The sequence below is a fragment of the Lagopus leucura genome, unplaced genomic scaffold (assembly GCF_019238085.1).
Source record: "Lagopus leucura isolate 7727_CA_CO unplaced genomic scaffold, USGS_WTPT01 Super-Scaffold_100159, whole genome shotgun sequence".
Classification (NCBI taxonomy): domain Eukaryota; kingdom Metazoa; phylum Chordata; class Aves; order Galliformes; family Phasianidae; genus Lagopus; species Lagopus leucura.
The window spans coordinates 32,027,153-32,049,725 of NW_024962335.1; the positions used below are offsets into that span (position 1 = coordinate 32,027,153).

Genomic DNA, 22,573 nt, shown 5'->3' on the forward strand with positions numbered 1-22,573 from the left:
AATCAGAGCCTACATTATTTTAAAATGATTCTTTTGGAGTTAGAAATATCTGAGGAAGCCCAAGTCTCTGCTGCAAGAGGCACTGTCACTCCACTAAATAAAAGTCATGCAGACCACCTAGCACAAATTGCCTGGCAAGTTGCAGACTAATTCTGTAAAGTGCTTAACTGCACTTCCTAGGAGATACTACACATCTTCAATGCCCTGTTTTTCAGCAGGAGTGTAAGGCATGCAGCATTGTCATGACTGACAAGAACAAAATAAAACCTGTGGCTGTGGACAGTTGTGACAACTCACACTATTATCCTATTCACAGTAATATCTTACTAACATGTTATCCATGCCCCAGCCCTGGAAGTGTTCAAGGCAGGGTTTGATGGGGTTTGAGCAACCTTGTCTACTGGGAGGTGTCCCTGCCCATAGTATAGGAGATTGGAATCAGATGCTCTTCCGAGACCATTCCGTGATTCTACAACTCAGCATTTTGGAATGCCTGAAGGAAGTCTCAAACAACTTGAGGAGCCGCAGGGAAGGAAAAAAGGTATCTAAGAGGCTTTCTGAATGGCAGGATTAATGCCAAACAGTTTGAGTGTATTGCTCAACCTACCAACTGCACTTACCTGCTGGTCCCAGTTAGGAAGCAAAAAATTCAAGTTCTCAGGCTATCACCAGAATATGTTTGGAAGGAAATTAAAGCTGAGAGGTACTAGGGTGTGTGATCAATGCTGTGGACAAGCTTCTTCCCAGAACTAAAGAAGCAAAGATAGAACTTCTCCAAACTTTCCATCAAGTCATAAAGTTCTTGCTTCCAGCTCAGCAAGATCATTTAAAGTCTATGAACCAAGCCACAAGACCAATACTATACTTCAGCAAATCACATAACTTTCAGGCAACGCATGCTTTTTTACATAGTCTCTGTGTTTCAACACCAACAAAATATGCATCGAGTAACATTTCAACAATACAAATTCTGAAATGAAGTAAAAACTTTCTCTGGTACAGGATCCTGCACTACATCAGGAATGTATTTAACACATGGTGCTATGCAATTGAAGCTATTAGACTGGGCTTTCAGAAGGAATCAGGACTGTGGATAAGAGGTTCAGAGATGTGTAAGTACAAAGAAGTCGTGTGGGAAGGAGCATGAACCTGCACAATACACATTTGTCAGCTCTAACATTTTCAGCTACAACTGGAGTGCCAAGAGACATCCCTGGATTTTGTGTGATTTACTGAAGTTCTTTGCAATTGATGATTATCATGTTGATTACATCAATGTATACATTAAAAACTTTCTCCTGAGGAGATAGACTATGTATAATATACTTCATTTGAATTTTCTGTGATTACTCACGTAAAAATTAAGCATAATTTCAGTAACACAGGTATAAATAAGATTCAGTTAACTGCTACAGAACATTGTATGAAAGAAAACAACCAAATGGAAAGATTTTACATGACAGGTCTGTGGGGATTAATCCACTACGCGGCAGTCTGCAAACCTACCAGTGATAATATCAAGCATGTCACATGTTTCCTAGTTGTAAAATGTTGCCATTGCATTATATGTGATATAGTCTGTCATGTACCATAAAATAGAACAGTCCAATTCTGCTTTCGTAAAGTACAGTTTGTGCCAATTTGCAGACATAATCCTGTACAGAGGTCTTGCCAATCAATCTGTAACCTGGGGGAAATAAATAACAGTATTTTCAGGGGTGTAAGGTTAGATGTGGGCTGAATCAGCTTCCTCAGCTGGCTAATCACCTCACTGCAAGAGCGTCATGCAACTGAAAGGTAGAAACAGGGCATATTCTCACCTAAAATATTACCCCAAAATACGAATGCTTCTAATAAAAACTGCACCACTGTATAAAAAAAATCTTGCCACTGAACTTCAGTGACAGCAAGAATTGTAATTACCATGAAAGCAGGGTTTCTTCTAGGGCTTCTAGAACAAACGAATTTTCAATGGCATGAAAAAAAAAAATTAGCCTAGCCTCATTTGGCCCTTTTCAGGTTCACAAGTGTATAAAGACCTCTTGACAGTTCAGACCTCTTTTGGCCTGAATTAGTCCATAAGATTTTCAGATCTCTCCTGAAATCTTTTCTCAAGACTATTACCAGAAACAAATCAATGAACAAGCGTGGTTGCAGCTTACTGAAGGAAAGATGTAGTTTGTGTTTTGCTTTGTATTTTACAGAGAGAATATTCTCACTTTCTCTGTGATTTCTATGTTGTGCAACTTTGAATTTAGATATTTGAATATTTTTGAATTCAGACACTTATATGACCATGGCAAAATTACAGCTGCATCATTTACATGTGTACTTATATATGTGTATATACATTCAGTTATGCAGCAATCTTGAAAGTATTTATTCTGAAAGTACCATAGTGATTACGTGAAAAAGAGTGATTTACTGCTTCCATTTTAGAAACGTGAAAGGAAGCCCATGTACTTTAAGAGACCTACTAAATTCCACACAGGAAGAAACCACCACAACAAGGAACTGAACTTACACCTCCAAAGACTCAAGCCAACAAGGCAGCTGCTAGAATTTTATTTCCAAGACATGTCAAATCTGGAGCCTATCTTTACCTTCCTGTTACTCCCTTTCTTTGTCACTGTCACAATTAAACTAAGGGTTTACCTGACCATGTGGTCAGCTGTTCTGCTGCCCTTTATCATAATTAGTTGCTAGATAGAGGACTAAGATAGTAAAATCTGGAGAACAGTCGTTTAGACCTTTATCCCCAGCACATTGCAGCTGTGACCTAACTTTGGCTAGTACATCACTCTGCCTGTAAACAGTAACATTAAACCAAAATCCTACGCTTTCCAGAAGACTTTTTCCCCATTCCTAAGAGTCTTAGAGTGGCCTTTGAGAAGCAAAGCACACCTGGATCTCCATTGAGGAGTAAGGTTCTAGGCCAATGCAATGCAAGGAGGTCCCTACAGCCATTCTGTTCCACTTTAAAATTGTACCATTTGTACAAATTCTTATTCAGGGTGCAAAATGCAATTTGATTAGCACAGTCTGGAGGCAGTAACATAGACAGAACAAAAGACAAGCTATACTTCTTCTAAGGATGAGAAGAAACACATTCTGTAGCAGGTACGCTGGACAAAGTATCATCCTACAAGGTCCTCAGCCCTTCCCATGGACTTGCTAAGCAGGAAAGAACACCATACAGTCTTAACAACCAGACAAATTTCAGCTCAAAAAGTCCACTGCTCCTACTGGATGGCAGATGAAACTCTTAGATAACACTGAGAAGAAAATGAAAAAAAAAAAAAGAATTCGTATCAAAATTTTTTTAATAAAAACATTTGAAAGTTAATTTCCTAAGGAAATTATACTTACAAAATTAAAATTACCAAAAAAAAGTGTGTTACTTTGAACCTACTTTGCAATTTCAAAAAAGAAGAGGCAGGAAGGTAGAGATCCAGCAGTTTTAAGTTATCAGCAAACTTCGTATAAACATGAGACGTAGTATTTGATGTAACTGAAGGCAAGGCACCACAGGCACCAGAAAATCCATATTTGAGAGCACCTTCATATGCTTTTATCACCTTCCAGACTTGAATTTGAGTTTGCACTTCCAAAAGTATCAGGATCAGGAATAGAGCAATCAAAAAAAGTTTTTCAAAGCGCTTATCCTAACAGAACAACAGATTTAATAGCATAAAAATGTCATAGGACCATTAGGCCTACATAAACACAGCTGTATATTCACAGCAAGTTGAGATCCACACCATTTTGGTAGCTTTATTTAATCAAGCAATGTTTCTGAAGTGTTTTGAAAGTCAACAGTATTACAGAAAGCTTCCTGCAGTGTCTGTTACAGAAGCAAAACAACACCTATTACAATTCCATTTCCACACATGCATGGTTTTAGAAACATCTGTTTGTGGAATGAATTCTGACTCCAGGTTCCCAGATCAGCTTCCCTTTGGTTTGTGCTTCATCTCAGCTAAAACTTTCTGTGTCACTTTTTGATCACTGTTTGATCACTGATCACTGTTTGTTTTTGCATTAGCACTGAGGTTTTTTTCTTAAACTAATCCAAACCCTTTCAGGTGTTTCAGGAGTGAATATAAATGTTTTCCCCATTTTAATCTCCTGTTGTATCCAGCATTCATGGACAGCAAAACTATCTGTAGTCCCCTGAAGGCAGCAAGAACTAATAGTAAATCTGGGGAGGAAAGAGTGGTATATTTGAATTAGCGAAAATGCCTCTTCTGAACATGTTCCTTGAGCGATTTCTACAAACTTAGCCAAGTTTAATGAGCACCAGTCCTACTATCTATTGTCCTTTTGCAGTCAGAAAACCCCAGGGGCTGTTGGACAAGGGTTGATAGAAACTTCAGTTGATCAACGACTCAGGGACAGGGATCCGAAATGCTGCTGTGATCAGTCTCTCCTGGGACAACCTACACACAGGACTGTACTTACAGAGAGGTTTCAACAAAAGCTCTTGCTATAGTAGTCTGCTTCAGCTGAAGTCAACAGTGAAACTCCTATTGACTTCAGTAAGAGATAGTATAGGCCGCTGTTGAGAGCTTTTGAAAATTCGATGCTACACAGCAAAAAAGCAGATTGGTTGGGCAAGCAAAGTCTAGCTGCACACACTTCTCAGAGCAGAACACCATAAGGAATTCACCAAAAACTACACTGGACAGGCAATGCACCTATGGATATAGAGCTACATTTAAAACTACTGAACCTGCACTCCTTCAAAGTTCCTGGCAGCAATTCTAATGATAGCTTTATGCACAGTGTTTCCTCTCCACATTGCAGTTAGCATAGTTTCAGTTTGAAAATTACATTCTGTTACATCATCTATAAACTCCTTACACTTGGAAGTATGTCATCTACAAAATGACTCAGACTATACTGCAGCGATATAAAATAGTAGAATGATGCAACACAGCATTTACTTCTGACTACTAACTATCCAATAAAGCCAGGGGGGAGGAAAAAAATAAAACAATTAATAATAAAAGCCTGATGCAAAACTTTCTATGATTTCTTCTGCCTGCAAAAATGCATGGACAGATGTCTAACCTGCCATCCAACATGGAGTTTCAGCTCCCTTAGCAGATATTCTGAGATCCTAATTGAGATGAGATTTTCCAAAGAAGTTTGGAATAAGCATCCAACGTTTGAATGCTGTAGTCAACACATAGAGAAATCACTGCCTCTTTATGCTTCTACATACATACAGATTCTTCTTAAAATAAAGACACACTTGGCTTTACTGTGAAAGCCTGAACTACACACTTCTGAAACACAGAATGCCTATGCATCCCACCTGTACTCACTGTCTTATTTTCAACTGGGACAGAATTGTTTTCTTCAGAGTGTCTGGTATGATGCTTTCTTTTTGTTGTAGGAGAAAAATAATGTTGGTAACACACGGATGTTTACAGTTGCTGCTAGGCAGTGCTGTACAGAACCAAAGCCATTTTCAGTGAAAGGCCCAACAAGCTGGCAGGGAACAGAACTAGTACAGCTGACTTAAACTGGCCTTTGGCCAGTCGTGTTGTATGACATCACGTGGAAGCACTTTTGAAGGGGGTGGGAGTTCATCTCTCTTACAGTGCTCAGGTCGTAAACTGGACATCAATCAGGGGACAGTGAGCAATTGCTTGTAAATCACTTGTTATATGCATTCATATATATATATATGCTTTTCTTTTTCTCTACTTTAGTAAATAGTTTTACCTCATCCCATGAGTTCCACATTTTTTTTTTTTCAGTTCTCTCCCCCATCTCACTGGCGGGGGGGAGTGAACAAATCACTGTGTGGTGCCAGGTGAAACCACAGTACTCATACAGGGCCAAGTTACAAGTGGCCTAAATGTACTGATTTTAGAAACTTATAAACGAACAGAAAATATGAGCCACACCTATACTATTTCTTAATGAAGAATATGTGTAATTCTTCATACTTCTGCAGTTCTTTTCACTTTCGGAAGGCTAGATAAATATTAAATAAACAGTCCACAATTTCAGCGAACTGCTACACTGAAATCCCCTGCATTAAACTGGTAAAAACCTATATAACATACATTTGCAGCTGTGTGAAAGCAAACCTTGGGTCCAGTAAAGTGCAGGCAATCCTTTTTTTCCCATATCTGACAAAAAGAAAAATTTCCTCTTTCAAACAGGTCCATAGGTATTACTGCATCCTGGCAGCCTCCCTGTTTAAGGTTTTCAAGCACTGAAAAATAATGTAAGCATTTATCTGCTTGCTCAGTTCATTGATGTCAAATTAACAGCAGATTGTCCCTTCACATTACACACAGCTTCTCTCATGTTCTGCTCGTCCTCCCAGGGGAGAAAACAAATACACTTCTGCCTCTGTTTGTAAAAAGATTATTTGCATCGGTCAGGCTACAGTGATTCAAAGAGCCGAGGCTCCACCAGTTCTCCCCTTCGATGACAGCTGAATGTCCTGCATGAAGAAGGGCAGCTCAAGATGGCAAAGCTTCAGTTGAAACACTGGGGAGCTCTGCAGAATCCCCCCCAAAATACTTTATGAAAATACAATTAAAATACATTAGAATTGCTGCTAAAATGAAACCAACACCTGACTTTTATGCTCTGAACCCCAAAAGCTAGCAGGCCCTGGCACTGCCTTACTACCTAACAGCATGCTTTTCGGGAACTGACAGGAGTGGAAGGGAAATGAGGAGATAAACCTGCATCTTTCAGGGTTGACCAATAGATTCCTAAGGAGATATAAAAAGTTGCCTAAATTACTGCGATAAGTTGCCATCTCTGCCTATTACCACCAATACTCTTTTTGTCAGGTTGACCTTGCTGAGTTTGTTGCACCATGATTACATCACATTTTCTTTCTTTTCACTTCCCCCTCCCCTTTTCTGTGCCATCCAAACCCAGAAAAAGATATGACAGGCTAGACTTCACTGTTGTCCCTCAGTGGCAGAAAAAAAGTAAGGATTAAAATACTGTATGTCGCTGCTTATTTCTCTATGATAGTGTTTAACATCCTACTCAAGATTATTAATAGCATGTTCACAGGCTCGCTCATTCACTTTCAAGCATACATCTGTACAAACCATGCCATCTTCTGGTGCTTCCTTGCAGCAAAAAAAAGAAATACCAGTGTCAGAACTTACACTGTCACTCCTATCTCTGAATGTATAGAGAGCCACGTGTTTACTCTTCTGTGATTGAGTGCAACACTGCAGTTCAGAAAAATGCCTCAGGACTCTACCAGGTATCAAAATGACAGTGAAAAATGAAATGCCAGAAACATTCTGACTTACCATAATACCAAATCTATCCTACAAACTAAGACAGCAATATCCATTTTGGAAAAAACTCCGCGTTCAGGTTATAATAAAAGACATTCCTATGAGTAATGCTTTAGTGTCCAGAAAATAATTTTGGAATCAGTTTTCTAATATGATAAAAGTACCTGGGCATCAGGAAACTTATTGCAGCTGGAACTGACTCTCCCTACGTACTAAAGAGAGATTGGCTAACATGCTGATTTACTCTTTTATCCCTTAACATTTTTATCCTATATTCTTCAGAAATATTTCCAAACATTACAGCTTATAAACAAGTGGGTACATGTTATCTCCCCCTACAGCCAGACAAATCTCCTCAATATCTTTGCATGTTACAGATTCCCCTCAATTTTAAGAGTCTGGTTGATTCTTTCAACTTTCTCTGCTAGAAAGTTGTTCCAGAGCATCATTTTTCACGTCTTTGAGGCTTACAGAAGTTCCAATCTTCTATCTACAGCAATAGGCAATATACCTTTACACATTATGTATCTCAAAGAGTTTTAAAGAAACATTTGTTACACACTGAACATTAAACATTTGCTACACATCAGTACACCCTCATCCCTTGGCATACACAATTATCCACTTAATTGTGAGAAATAGTCATGTGTTCCCATGCAGACTCATTACTGTGGAGGAGGAGTGTCACGACACTGAAAAACACCCTGACAGGATGAAATCATGACTGTGTATCAGGCAAGAATAGTATAAAGTCATGCTTCCCTATCCTTACCTTGGCTTCTGAGCAAATGCAAATGTGTGATCAGTTACATGATGGCACAATCTTGGCATCATAAGGTTGGTGTGTACCCTAAACCAATCCACGCAGGCCCCAGCCTGGCATGAAGAATTACCACTGGAATTCTGATCCCCGACCAGGCTACACAGCTCCTGTCAGCACCGAAGGTCTGCACCAGTAAAGTTTTGGCTGAAAGAACGTTACGGTTTTTTGAAAGGAAACCCAGGTTACTTGCCATCTGCTCCTTTGTTTTATAAAAGCCACTATTATTTAACATTAAAGCAATCAAGGCGCTAGTGTGCTTTCTTCCACTTATGTTGTTTGCCTACTTTTCTACAGCAAGCAAAATGTGAAAAGCAAACCAAGCCAAAGAATTTTTAACTGTGTTTATGAATCACTTTTTTTTTTTTCCTCCTGAATTTCATTATATAATGATACAAACATTAGGAATCTGGAAAAAAAAAAGACAACATATTCTACTGAAAAGTGCATTGTTGATATTTTCTTCAAGAAATATAAGAAGTTCTAAAGCATCCTTCTAATGTTATATCCAAGCAAGGTAACAAAATTCATAGCTGCTAACTGCCCTTAACATGGGTAAATTGATTGCAGACTGCAGCCCAAAATACTAGCTTCCATAGAAGAAGTGACTTTCACCTTGAGGGAGGGTATTCCCTGCCAGACTGAGGTACAGGCCTTAAGTCTGAAAAAATAATTATAATAAAATTAAATAAAATTTTTAGTGCAATTTCAGAAGTCCATTAGCTCTAAGATGCTCCAGAGCTCAAGGATGTGGGAAAAAATTATAGGACCCAATTCTTCATTCAATTTCACTCTAGCATTCAGAGTACAGAGGAATACAGTTGATACACCCATGCCAATAAGGGAGTAACGGTCTTCCTTTCTCCTCTCCATTCAAGACCTGTGATATCATTATTGATAAAGACAGAAGAGCTGGAGTTGAGTGGTGACGTGCTAAATGTCAGAGGAACCCATCAGCACAGAATTCACACAGGCTGAATAAACATTAATTATCAGTTCCAAATCAAGAGCTCACTTCTGAAGCAAATCATTCAGTTCTCAATGCTTTCTGTGCTTTGTTTGACATCACAAAATCATCTTGGAGCAGACCAAGTGGATTTCTTTCAGATAAAGAAAAGGGTCATGTTTCCACATATAGATCTTTCAGAGTGAAACAGCCAAAGCCATTCAAGAAAGGTACAAAGCCATTTGGGAGCCAATGCAACTTCCAGAGACTAGATGAAATTCAGATTTCACTATGTGATTATTCACACTATTCAGAGAGCATTCCAAATATCCATGGAAGAATCAGATTGTCTTAGTCATGGCAAGGGATAGCATCAGATGAGATAATCTCTCAAGACAACACTGAAATATTTTCTTGCTTGCCCAATGAAAGCCCAGGATGAGTTTTCTGTAGCTTTTCCTACATAAACTAAGAGAAAGAGGGGTTTCTTACTCGTTTTGCTAGATCAGCTTTTTTATTATCTCTTGGTACATTGGTAGGGAAAGAAAATCAACTCATCCCATCTGGGAATTACAAACAAGTGTAAATGAATTGACTTAGCTTTAAATCACCACACTGAGCAGACACATCATAACTCTAACTAGAGTGTTAATCAAACATTTTAACATAGGCATCTGAATATATAATGGCTAGTAACGACACTCCAGTAAAGAAAATCAATTGCACCTCCAGTTATAGCTGGTAACTGAGAAAGATAATCGTCTGCTCAAACTTTTACCTGTCCTTCTCAATTCCCTGTCACAATAGAATCATAGAATCATAGAATGGCCTGGGTTGAAAAGGACTACAATGATCATCTACTTTTAACTCCCCCTGATATGCACAGGGTTGGCAGTAATGGAGCCTTTCTGTTTTGTTCACAAGGAACCTACAAGCTTAAACTTTATTATCTTCACTCTGAAATCATTTCTTACCCTTGTTTATCAAGTTCACAGGGTGTTTTAATGTCTCTGCAGTGTGGAAACCTCTTTTGTCAGGCAGAGAAGATTTTCTCTCCTTAAAAAACAAGGAGGATGTTTATGCCAAAGCCCTTGAGTTTGACAGAAGCTAGCCCTTGAAACATAAATGTGTTTTTACTTCTTCTACGCCATTTTCACTGAAAGCAAACCAAAACAACAGTAATCAAAAATTTATATATATTTGGCTGTTTAAACAAGTGCTATTCGTTCAGAATAAGGTTGTAAGGTTGGATGGGCTTGTAAAGCAGCCACATAAATTTGTTTACAACTGATTCATTGCATATTCAGTATATCAAACCAAATTCTCATAGAATTCTAGTACTTCATTAATGCTAATTTCAAGTCTTTCCAAGCTGCTAATAACATAATGATTTTGAAGCAATTGTTTCTACCTAATAGATCCTTGACCCTGGAAGGTAAAATTTCTTCAGTGAGTCGTAACCAATGGACTGTAAGAGCTCTGTCATGTCAAGAATCTGCATCTTAATAAACCTCACGTCATGTATTTGACCAATCCGGTGAGAAATATGCATTTTAAAAACTTCATAACAATGTATTTACATCATAGTTTGTAAAGCTCGAAAGCTAGCTGATGACTGAAAGATCTTTTTTATGTGATAGTGAATTGTTAAGTGAATATGTAGTAATGTTTAGTTAGCTATGATTTGAAGTTTCTTCTGGAAGAACAGCATTTTTTAAAGTTATTTTTAAAAGAAATAATCAAATTGACACTAAAATCTGAAGGTTTAGACTTATTCTTTACAGTATTTAGAGAAATTACAAGCTAGCAAACTAACAGTGGTTTCAGTGGAAATTACCTTAAATGAAAAGGTAAGAATGTAAGAATTTAAGGATCAAGTCATACATCATATATTTGGTTGGTCTATCTAGATTTTATGTTTTTATGAAGAGTAGTTTGGGTATGGTGGGAGTAACAGATTCAACTGAGCCAAACAGAATAAAACTAGATCTTAATCCAGCCAATTAAACAGTGATATCTTATCTTCCTCATTCTTTAAAACAAGCAAACAAACAAACAACAACAAAAGCTCAGCTAACGCTAGTAAAACTAAAAGGTGTCACATAGTAGAAAGTTCCTTAAGAAATACTCAAGTGGATTTCAGGATATTGGACCATATAACAAAATCCATCTTTATCATCTGACAACGCTCACTTTAATAGGTGGCAACTAAAAGTATAACAAGGCACTGAAGCGGAAAGAAAACCACCCTTCAACTTTAGGAAGATAACAATACATACACTGTTTTCTGTGAAACTATGAACTTCTTCATATGATAACAAATCCATAACTGTAGATTCATTGAATTGTCCCAGCGAACTTATGCCAGAAAAATTCAGACTTGCTTACTCTGTATTTGTAACAACCTTGACAAAGACACTCAAAGATGAGTTTGGGGGAACATTTAGCCCATCACTGTGTATGGATAAACTACAGCCACTTTTGCCTTCAATTTATTACTCACTGTTTGCGTTACCTTATTGTTTGGGTGTCTTGGAAAAGAATCTCATTAAGCCAAACACTGAACATACACAGGACAAAGACAGAATTATATCCAGAGAGCTTACAGTTCAGCACCTTTAGAAGAAAGACTTTAACTAAATAAATGCAATAAGAAGTACAGAGAAAATAACCAACTATAGCTTTCTTTTTTCCTTTTTTTTAAACAGAGAGCCTTGAAATCCTGAGCTTAAATCCTGATTTAGCCTCATAAATAAAAATATATTTAAAGGTACCAGAAACATGAGTGAGTTCACATTGAAGGCCTCGTAAGCTCTCTGAATTAAAACTCTTGAATGCAAAGGAAATCAGACTCAAGGCCAAGAACACAGGCTCTATTCTTAAATCAGGTCTTCAGCCTTTCCTGCACCTACCTAAGGCAAGCATTAAAGCTAAATGTTGGCCTAGATTTCAACCTGAGTTTCATCAGTTTTATGAATTTACTTCTGTCTTTAATCATCACTGCTAGTCCTCTGTCTGTGTGTGTTGGCACATACACGTGGGGGAGAGAAGGGATGAATCTCCAGTGTCGAAAAAATCAGCTGAATGCTGCACTCCCACACTGAGTTTGGCATACTAAAATCATAGGCTTTTCACAACCCTCAGTTATATTATTCATGCAGAATGCACTCAGCTTTCTATTGTTCCTGCTCTCATTGTTTATAAATGAGTCGTTGCTACATCTGGGGATGGAAGTTCTTTTAAGTTTCTCTTAGTAAAATTACTTCTGTAACAAGGTGCAGTACTATCACTCAGAGGTTAAGGAAGTTTCTGGAAATGCTTGTGTTTCTGGAAAGCAATATTTCCTTGCTTTATTGAAACAAAAACGAACAACTAAACTGATCATTTTGTTTTGGCCAACAGAGACACAGTTTCTTAATTGTTTCCTAAATGTTTCAGAAAGTAATTAAATGCTTCATTTTGTTCCTCATTACTGCAGCGCTCGCAGAAGAAATTTCTAAATATGTTAAGATTCTTGCTTTTACATCTCACTTAAACATTCCCAGCACTGACACATTAAAAAAAAAAAAAAAAAGAAAAGAAAAAAAAAATGACCCTGAGACACAGACTTGAAATGTTGTGCATGGTGCAAATACTATTTCTCATTACAGGACATGAAACGTGCCAGAAATTGCTGCTCCCTTCTGTTACATCCAATACAGCTGCAGAAAACCATGTAACACCTTTGTCTAGCGACACTGTGAATTTCATGATTTAGCTTGTTCAACAGTTCAGGCTGTCATCATTAATCCTGTGACTGCACAAGATTCTGATGCATTCCCCAGCTTAGAGTTTGTTTTCAATCCAATTTAACTTAATAAACAATAGGCTGAATTGCAAAAGAAAAAAAGTAAGTCAGTCACACAGCAACTTAAATACTTTTGGCTCCAGAGGACATCCTGCTGTTGAGGTTTAACGTCACACTATTTTAAAGATAGCTGCAGTGTTCTTTTACTCCTCCTCACATGATTCTTTGTTTTTTAGCTTAGAGGACTTCTTTTATGTGTCCTGTTAAGGCTGAGATATTGTAAATCCAAAGCTGTCAACTGATAGACTGACACCTAAAATATTGGAAACAGAAAACTGGAGTCAGATCCATCTATCCATACTCTGGAATGAAGAGGAACCTGTGTTTGGTACTATAGACTCAAGAAGTGTATCAGTTTGCCCAGTTAATGCATATACAATTGTTTAACCAATGTTAAGCAAAGAAACAATTCCATCTTTTTTGAAAGCCAACTCCTGTCCACTGGCAAATACCTCTTGACTTTAAGGAATTGATGTTTTTTGACTTTTTAATATCAATCCCTAACATAAGGGAAATATGCTAAAAGAAGTTTAAGGAAACCTTTCCCAAGAGCAGTATCATTAAGCCAACAAGCTTTTCCCTCTTCTCTGGGTTCCTCTAACACTTGCATTATCTTCCTCCCTCACCTCCTCTTGGCTGCTTTTTTCCTCCCCTGGCCAGATTCTGATTTTCATTATATCAGTGAAAACTCTGGGTAACTTCAGTGATCTCCAGAGAAATATGCGTCTCGATTTACACCTGCCTAGCTGGCAGAAAATGCAAATTGAGCCAAATGGTATTTAGTTGGCTCATTTGTCTCTTTTATTTATAAGAAAAAAGTCTAGATTCCACTGCTCATGCACATCTCCAGTAGTATCTCATTCCTTAACAGCGTATATTGAGAAAAGTGTTTTTCACTCAAAATATACAAGTAAAACTTGGTCTGCAATTAGTAATGGAAAAGCACAAAAAGTATTCATTTCAACAATGAAAATCTCAACTCTTTCAGGTCATCTGAAAGAGTGACAAGAGTGCACTGTTTTAATTGGTTTTAAAACAGCAGTTATTTCTTGATGTATTTGCATTTTAAGTGCCAAGTTTTGTCTAAGAAGAAAGAAAATGCTTGCAAATGTTCCTGTCACTGCCATATTCCAATTAGTTTCAGAGGAGCAAAAGGTGACAGATTAAAACAACTCCGTGTAACAGTGGAGAGTAAATAACCTACAAATCTGGAAACTATTCTGTGTGTGTGATGAGGACCAGCACCACATAGAACACGTACAAGCAAAAAAAAAAAAAAAAAAAAAAAAAAAGTGCATTGAAAGGAGATTGGGTTGTTTTTAATTTAAATCCATGCCTATTCAAAACAGTCATATCTGAATTTCTAAGAGCATGCAAAAATCACTGTGCATTTACCATACTAAATGCCTTTTTATCAACTAACAAAATAGAAAAGATACAAATGAACCAATCAGGGATTTCGAGTGAGCTATCACTGTTGGAAAAGCTAGTTTGCACATTTCAGTTGAGTCACCACAGAGAAGCAAGAAAAAAAAGAAAAAAAAAGGAAAAAAAAAAAAGGGGGGGAAATAAATTACTGTGTGCAACTCCATCTGCAAACTGCTTCTCCCGCACTGGTATGTAATAAAATGTGTTGCTAAGATACAAGCTGCTAAAGAAGTTCATTAAAGGACACTTTAAACAAAGCTGCCAGACTCTTTTCCCTTTAAAGATTGCTTATTTGGTTCTGTCCCTTGTGTTTATAATTAGATCCTCTATATGAGAGATTGTGCTCCATTCAAGCCCACTCAGCAAAGAATGTTAATAAAATAACGTACATAAGACACTGGCTTAGGTGGTATATATTTATGGGCTACAGAGCTGCTGATAGAAATACATCTAGATTCCACTTGTATTTTTTAAACAAGAAATAAAGCTTTTCAAAGTAGCTTCTCTCTAGGCTGGAAAGCAGAAATGTCAGTTTCTGTGTCCGGCACTCTAACCTAACTTTTAGAACAGACAGCAAAGAAAACTGGCTTCTTGCCTAAAGTTTGGACTTTCTGAGACGTCTCTTGTGTAAGCTTTTATGTACAAGCCTTTGTTACCTACACTAAAATAAAGGCCAAGATTGTTTATGCTTTTTCACACGGCAATCTTTATCCTTTTCCACCTGTATCTGAGCTCCTAGATGTGTGTTAATGAATGCAAAATTTCCTTGATCTTAACATAATAATGACAAAGAAAGTCTGCTTTGTCACAGTTTATATCCAGGAAAGTTATTTTAGCAAAGAGGTCTTTATCTGACCTTGAATAAGATTTAAGTCTCTCTAGTAACATTTTCATGGTATTTTGGCTTTTGTTTAGGCTGAGAGGAGAAGAATGGGCGAGGCATATTTTGCATTCACTCACTGTGGTGAAATTATATCTTAAGAAATAATTCCAGTATTTATCTGTTCAGCACTTAATAACAAGAGGCATATAAATCACAGATGAGAGTTAGTATCAGTGATTATATAGGAAATGTTACTTGTCACTTTGTAACCTGCATCTCATAAAATTCTGTATCACAGTCCCCAGTATGTATATATTTTTAATTATATTTTCAGGCTCATTTACATGCGCATATTGGCTTTCTGCCTGAATGATATCAAAGAGAAAGACCTTATGCTCACACTCAACCAACACACACATACAAGCACATTTATACACAGAGATGCTCGAGTCTGTACATTTCTGAGAATGGAATCTTTTTCATTCTTAGAAAAGCTTCAGCTCGCCAATAAATCTTTAGGCAATCTTAGCTCATTCAAAGCGCTTTAGAAAAATGTAAAATCACAGAAGATGCAGGTTAATCTCTGCTGCATGTCAAAAGTATCAATGATTATCACTTGGCTCATGTTAATCAAAATGTAATACACATTTTTACTTTCTGTAACCATATAAGATTTGTCAGCAATACCTGAGTTTGCTCAGAAAGGCTATTCCATTCCTTCTCACTGGCTAAGAAGTAAGCTACATCGTAAAGTACCTTCAAGACCAAGTTAAATCAATGTGGAAAGGCAAACAACTTAAATACTGTATAGATTTAATTTATGTTTCAAGACCAATTATATCCTTCTCTTGATGAAATGTAAGCAATCAGACAAATTTTCAGATGAATGCACTGTTCTTACCACAGCCTCAATGCCCAACCTCTTAGGGCTAAAATCCAACTCTGAAAATAAGACTGCCTCACAAAAAAACCCTAGTTAATAACACACATCATATCTACAGAGTTCCAAATACTTCTTGTTTTGATTTTACTGAAGTCATATTTAGAGCAAGTTCTCTGGTTCACTTCCATTCAGTCAACTGAGTTACTTCACACTTCAAACTCAGGCATACACTTAACCCCTCCAGGTTAAAAAAAAAATAAAAAATAAAAAAAAAAATTCCTATTTTTTCCACTGTTTCTGTATATTAGCCAGAAGGGTCTGCTTGTACATGTGCAAAAGAACCCTGCAGTTAGATTTCAATACATGCCTACCATTGGCAGTCGCAGGTTGTAGCTGGAACTAAGCCGCATCAGCAATTTCACATGACACTTGGAAATTGCTACTACATAACAATAAGTAGCTGATTCAAAAAGAGAGAGAGGGAGAAAGCATGCAAAAGGAAGTACATTTTAGCTCAAGAAAAACATTTCCAAAGAGCAAAGTAACAAAACCTTAAGTGAATAATAATAATAATAATAACAATAAATATATACGTACATTTATATACGTGCACATAGGGGAAGTGTGTTAAGTCACTTAACAAGGAGTGGATAGACCAAATATGATCCTGTTAGGCTGAAATAACTGTCTACTTTAATGGCAGAAAGACAAATTTGCATTTCAATTAGTCCAATTCTTTTTTTGTTCTTCTTTGTTCTTATCTTAAACTTGCAGTCCATTTTTGTACTTCTCTCCAACTACCATGCATGTAGAAATTGCCCTCTTTGACATCATGGTCACACATACACCATTTACCACAGCCTTGTCTTATTGATTTGGAAACTTCTATCTTTTAACTCTATTGATTAGAAATTGTGTTGATACTTCACATTTTGTTTTAGGGGTGGAGAGGAAAGCGAGGTATCATTTTATAATCAAGTAAAAAAATACTGCATATTTTTATCTTTGATCACAAAGAGAAAGGATTAGAAGGAAAAGTTAAAAGTAACTCTGTATTAACATGCTTTTATATGCCTTCACGCTTTCAACTTGAAAATCAAATCTGGAATGAGATGAAAAGGGATTTTCTTTACTTGAACATACCAGAAGTGTTTAGATTGAGGCAGTATCCTATTGGAAATGTGATTCAAAAAACCTTCTCTAGCATCACGATACGTAGGGGAGACATTTGGAGCCATATTCTGCTTCTATTGCACAAGCAGAAGGGTCCAGTGGGCTAGATACTGAAACAAAGTGAACTGATACGAATATCTAATGTGATAACACTTTTCTGGATCAGCTGTACACAAGGCATGAACAAGTTGAGAATTTTTCCCATTAAACCAGAGCTCTAGACAAAGACTCCCTTGGACGTATAGCTTTTAACTGCCCAAGTGTCTACTAGAAAACTAAAACAAATTCTAACTCCAATACAGAATTTCTACATAGAACTAAAGTTTCCTTGAAAAGGTCTGCCTACCAATGTACCTTGTACATCTGAACAAATACCTGCTTGCTACAAGTATATATAAGATATTTTACACTGTGTAACAGGTAGAAAATACTGTTAGTGTAAAATCAGAAGTGAAATAAGAAGGTATTGTTGCCATAATTCCTTTTTCTGAATAGACAAAGGCATTGTAAGGAAAAAAAATTGCCAAATCACAGGGATAATCATCATAGCCAGCTCCTCTAATGAGGCATCATGGGATTACTGGAGTTATTATAAGAGTCATCTTATTGAAGAAACTCGAAGTTCATTGAAATCAATTGTACTGTTCTGACAGCAGGTGTTTTAAGTGGCTAAAATATCAAAGCGAACTCTTTAAAATGGTTAGAATGAATGTAACGTTCACTTTTCAACTCTTAGCCATGCCAAGTGATATACTGTACAACTACAGAAAAGCGTGCAGTCAAAGAAAAATGCTGGAATAAAATAGCATTTCACATGCTTGTCAAGCAGCTACCAAACAAAAGGTGATTCTAACTCCCTCCAGTACACATTTTCATTACAGATGTGCAATTTCCATGAATCTTAGAAGGGTAACCTAATGGAAGGCAGAAAGCCAGAAGTATACATACTTCCATTGTGCTTCACCTCTAAGAAAACGTTCTTTATTATCCTTTTACCCAGTGTGAACATGGAATGTCAACATAGTATTAGTGAAAGCAAAAGCAGAATGCTAAGTTTGCCATTATGCTAACTGTATTCCCACATTTATCCTCCAAGGAGCTGAAGGTGAATTCTTTCCTAGTTTCATGCCTTCTTCAACAGATGGCAAAGCAATCAGTAGATTACTAGTTGGTTCTAGAAGGAAAGCAGGAAAGCAGGAAAGCAGGAAAGAAGGAAAGCAGGAAAGAAGGAAAGCAGGAAAGAAGGAAAGAAGGAAAGAAAAGGGAGGGAGGGAGGGAGAAAACAAGGAACTGAAGCTTTCTAAATCAAGATCCAGAGCTAATTCTTACTTTGATATAGTAAGTGTGTTTGATTCTGAAGTTGTTTGGGTTTCCTTGCAAAGTTAGAAGGACCTCAACATGCAGAAGAACTGTCTATGTCTAATACTTGTGATTGAAGAATTCAATATTTCACCTGGGGCTCCTCATGTTGCCTATCTCACCTTTGGCAGGTGGTCGGTAAGGATCTTCAAACTAAATTCTGCTAGGATTAACGTATGCAGATAGAATTCATGGCACAATGAATAGCAGTGTTTTGGGACAGTTTTACATTAGGCACAACTCGATTTGGAAATGTCTTTCAGGTCTTATCTGTTTTCAGTGATGCTTATAACCCCTATTATATTTCAACAATTTTGAAGGTACCCAACCATATGAAATACTGAGCTTTGGCAAATGTCAATAATTTCCCCTCTAACACATGTAAACAATGCTGCCATTTCCACACACAGCACAGCATGAATTTAAAAACAAAACAAAACAAAAACCTACTTCCTTCTTTTCCCCAAAACAGAGATACAACATCAGTAAAATTAGACATCTTGAGCTAAATCCTTTCCAACAACTCATATAAGAACTGTATTTTAATTTTAAGAAATACAACACTTTCTACAAACAGGCTTTGTGGTGATCACCACAGGCAAAATACAGTTAGTGATTTAATTTCAGATATACTACCCAAAAATACAGCCCAGCAATAGCACAGGTTGAGACAGTCTGCCTGAAACTAATGTTGATTTTCTGCATAGATAGTAAATTATCGTAAAGAAATGAGGCAGTGCACAAGTGAATGGCACATACATAATGTCTTTCAGGAAGACATATTTTTATTACTGTGCTCCAGGATAGGCCGACTGAATTCAGAGTTCATCATAGTTGAAAATATAGCAGCCCTTGTGCGCTCATTGTTAATTTTGAAAACCTGGCTCCCTACCTACTACTTATGTCAGTAACAATTAACTTCCGACTGGAGGTTAAAGGTATATTTATTTGTTTGTCTTGACCTATTAATTAGTAAGAGACAACTTTCTAAAATTAAAAGACACTTAATGACTCTGTAAGGACATAAAGAAAGCAAGAAACGCATGCAACAGAGCACCTCTTGTGTCATTTTAAGACCAGTGCTGGCTCTTATGATAGCCTTTTATTTACACATAAATGCTTGTTGCTTGACAATTTAGATAAAAATGTTACTGCTGCTCTGCATGTGCTGTAGATTGAAGGTGTAAAACCACTGGACCAACTAATGGAGTCTTCACACATCGTATCTTGTTAAAGAAAAGGTAACCCACTCTCAAATGCTATTACAATTCATCAAATCTATAGTATATTAAGAATAGACTCTGAACAAAAATCTAACTTCTGTCTTTCTGAGTAAAATGCCAAGTTATGTACTGATTTAGACCATGCCTTTTCAATAATAAGAATAATGGTTCCAAAATTCCTTGAAAACATGAAAACACATTTTTAATCCCATACTTCTCTAAACAATCACAATTAAAAACCAACCAAACAAACAAAAAAACAGTGATACGTCAGGGATCTTGAACTAGGCTGCAACTTAAAAACCAATTCTGCACGTGAGTTTACTTCATACATTTACCTCAGGTCAAAATTTGACTTTCTCATTCAAGTCTTCCTGGTTTTAATTTAAGTTTTAAGGAGAAGTAATATTGCCACAAATGCTAACAGCTTCAATGAAAATTTGATAAGTAGTGGTACTGAAAGGTATCGCTCAGCCCTGCTATATTTCTAACAGATGTGGATGATGCGATCATCCATTCATTTTACTGTCTGTTTCACCATCCACACATGCATTTTAATTGAAACGTAATTTGAGAATCTTTTGTATTCAGTGCATGCACAATCAAAGATATACATTATTGAGTTATGAATTAATTGTGCCTAAACAAACTGGGGGGAAGGAAGAAAAGGGTGGGGCAAGAAGGGAAGGAATATAAACACAGCCTCCCTCCTTACACAGCCTTCTTCGTTACCTTAGTGTTTTGACATCCACAAATCTGTGAGCCTGAATCTGCTAAACAGCTCCAATAGTAGCCAATTTGTTGTCTCAGTCCTTCAGACCCTCAAGGATTGACAGTTCATTTGTAAGCCAGTACCCAAGAAGAAACTACTAATTATACCAAATCTGCAAAGTTGCATGATGGTTTTGTGATTTGGTTGAAAGCTAAGATCTCCAAACTCATTTCACTTGTGAGCTAAGAAAGATTCCATTTTAGACCTCCAGAGGTGGCAGTCTGGAGCAAGAGAACATCACGTCACCAGCAAGGCTCTATTTATAAGCTCTTGTTGCACAAGATACTGAAAGCAGTCAAAGAAATCTAAAACCAGGGGTTTGCCTAAACATAGCATGTTTCCTGCTAGGTCAAATCTGCTGTTTATAGAATTTCAGTATTTTATGTTTAATTACTACATAGATTATTGATTTATTTATAAGGCTATGAGAAAGTAAAGTCATAAACATAGCAATTGTTTACTAGCTAGTTGGATTAAGCATAAATAGATTGTGCAAGCTTAGCAAAAAACCTTTCACCAAGCTGAATCAGAACATTCAAACTGTATTTTCGAATGTGTCTCTCTGCCTTATCTAAATTCCAACATGACACATAATAAATAGCTTCTCATTTACTATCATCATAAAAATTTAAACAGCCTTGAAACAGTTGCTACAATACAGGGGGAAATGATCAAATGTATGTTCTAAATACCCACTTAGAACAGTAAAACTATTTCCATATTGAAGAAAGAACACATAAAGATGCATTGTTGCAGTAAAGACTGTTACCTTGTTTAGAAAAAAATCTTCTACTCAGTATAGTTGTATTAGAGTCAACAACTCACTGTTTTACACTGCCAAAAAAAAAAAAAAAAAAAAAAAAAAAAAAAAAAAAAAAAAGGACTAACAGCCCTTAGCTATCATGTAGTGTCAGATTTGCTTTAAAAAAGAAAGTATCTGATTTGATTCTATACAGTGATTAAACATCTTTGTGCTCTGCTGAGTAGGGTATTCTATCCCCTCCCCCCTCCAAAAATGGCATCAAAGCAATCAAAATGGTAATGTTCAGCATGAATGGGGCCCCATCCCCCACCTTCAAACTCTGCAGACTTTTCTCCATGTTAGAAGAAACCAACACCCCTTCCTCACAAAATGGAAGCTTCCACTACCAAATTGAGAGTGCTGACAAATTCTGATTACAATAAACTGGGAGGAAAAGGGTGTCATATAATCACCATAACCTATGGGCATGGATTAGATACCCGTGGATCACTTTGCAACTTTAAGAAAAACTCCAGGGGAAAAAAAAAAAAACAAACAAAAACACCCCCGGGGTGGCGGGGGTGGGGGGGGGGGGGAAGGGGGGAGAAGAAAAGAAAGAAAGAAAAAAAAAAGAGAGAGAAAAAGAAAGAGAAAGAGAGAAGGAGAGAAAGAGAGAAAGGGAAAAAGAAAAAGCGAAAGAAAGAAAGACAGAAAGAGAGATAAACAAGGAAAGAAAGAAAAGAAAAAGCCCGTGAGGTCGCACACGTGCCCCCTGCCTCAGCCCCCTGCCGGGAAGGCTCCCCCCCCCCCCCCCCTCGGGCGCTGTCCGCAGCCGTGGTGCTGAAAGAGCTGCTGCATTCCGGAGGAACGGCTTTCGCTCCCTCCCGCCATCGGGAGACGAGGGATGGGGAGGGGAACTGGCCCTGAGCTGCCCGAGGAGCTCAACACAGCCGCACCGAGCCAGGGGAGCCGGGAGGAGAGCGGGGAGAGCCGAAGGGAGGGTGGGGGGCGTGGGGAGGAGGAAAGTTCACCCCTGGGGGAGTAGGGGGGTTAAGCCAGCAGATCAAGCCAGCAGATCCCATACTGCCTTTGTCAAGTGCCCTTTCAAGCACTGGAAGTGCTGAAAGTGGGGAAAGGGCTTGGGGGGAGGGAGGAGGGGGTAAGGGAGGGGGGAGGTTGAAGAGACGAGTTATGTGAGTGTGAAAGCGTGAGCGCGCTCCCGGCGGCGGGGCCGCTGTCCGCGGTGCTGAATGCCCTCCGCCCCC

General features: G+C 37.7%; 1 protein-coding gene across 3 annotated transcripts in view; it reads right to left on the minus strand.

The window, feature by feature from the left end:
* Positions 1–22,573, minus strand: part of PHF21B (PHD finger protein 21B) — a 155,294-nt gene that overhangs the window by 131,116 nt on the left and 1,605 nt on the right. The gene's annotated exons all lie outside the window — the stretch shown is intronic.